The following is a 1,744-nucleotide window of genomic DNA, read 5'->3' on the forward strand; positions in this document are numbered from 1 at the left end:
AAAACAAGGAAAGGGGGCGAATTGGGGTGGGATCCCAAGTAGGATTCGGCCTACTTGGGCGCCCCCTGGCTGCCTCTTCCCCCCTCCAACCCATATATATGTGGGGAGGGGCGCCTAGAACACATAGAAACAACTATTTGCCGTGTGCGGCGGCGCCCTCCAAAGTTTACTCCTCCGGTCATATTGTCGTAGTGCTTAGGCGAAGCCTTGCGCGGATCACTTCACCATCACCATCACCACGCCGTTGTGCTGACGAAACTCTGCCTCGACACTTTGCTGGATCAAGAGTTTGAGGGACATCATCGAGCTGAACGTGTGCAGAACTCAGAGGTGTCGTACGTTCGGTGTTTGATCGGTCGGAATGAGAAAAAGTTCGACTACATCAACCGCGTTGTCAAACACTTTCGCTTTTGGTCTAGGAGGGTACATGGACACACTCTTCCCTTCTCGTTGCTATGCATCTCCTAGATAGATCTTGCGTGAGCATAGGAGTTTTTTGAAATTGCATGCTACGTTTCCCAGCACTAATGGCATTTTTTAGCAAGGATCTCACAGAAAAATGGCATTTTTGAGCATTTGTAACTTCTAGTGGCAAAATTGAGTAGTGGGACACAACTGGTGGCATAAATGATTAAAAACCTATAAAGTTGAGTGGCCCTAGTCTGAATTATTCTACTTATGATAAGGAATTATATGCTCTTGTTTAGACGTTGGAAACATGACTACATTATTTACGGCCCAAAGAATTTGTTATACATTCTGATCATGAATCTTTGAAACATATTAAAAGTCAAGCAAAACTAAACGATAGACACTCTAAATGGGTTGAATTCATTGAGACTATCCCTTATGTCATTAAACACAAGAAGGGTAAAGAAAATGTTATTGTCGATGCATTGTCTCGTCGCTATACTATGCTTTCACAACTTGACTTTAAAATATTTGATTTGGAGACCATCAAAGATCAATATGTGCATGATGTAGAAATGTAAAGGAAGAACTTGGAACAAGTTTGTCATCAATGACGGATTGTGTTTCGCGCTAACAAGTTATGCATTTCAGCTAGCTCCGTTCATCTTTTGTTGTTGCGGGAGGTGCATGGAGGGGGGTTAATGGGGCATTGGCATGAAGAAGACAGAGGACGTACTTGCTACACATTTCTTTTGGACAAAGATGAGACGAGATGTTGAGCATTTTGTTGCTCGCTACACTAGATGTCAAAAAGCTAAGTCACAACTCAAATCCTCATGGTTTATATATGCCTTTGCCTATACCTAGTGTTCCATGGGAGGATATATCTATGGACTTTGTTTTAGGTTCACCTCGAACAAAGAAGGGGAGGGATAGCATATTTGTTGTCGTGGATAGATTTTCGAAAATGGCACACTTTATACCATGTCATAAAAGCGATGATGCTGCTATTATTGCTAATTTGTTCTTTCATGAAATTATTCGCTTGCATGGTGTGCCAAATACAATTGTTTCAGATCATGATACTAAATTTCTTAGTCACTTTTGGAGATGTTTATGGGCTAAGTTGGGGACTAGACTGCTTTTTAGTACTACATGTCACCCCCAAACTGATGGTCAAACTAAAGTACTCAATAAAATATTGTCTACTATGCTTAGGCTTGTTTTGAAGAATAACCTGAAAATGTGGGAAGAACGATTGCCTCATATTGAATTTGCTTATAATCGTTCGCTGCATTCTACTACTAAGATGTGCGCTTTGGAAATTATGTAT

This window comes from Triticum aestivum, chromosome 2A (genome assembly GCF_018294505.1).
Source record: "Triticum aestivum cultivar Chinese Spring chromosome 2A, IWGSC CS RefSeq v2.1, whole genome shotgun sequence".
In the NCBI taxonomy this organism is placed as follows: Eukaryota; Viridiplantae; Streptophyta; class Magnoliopsida; order Poales; family Poaceae; genus Triticum; species Triticum aestivum.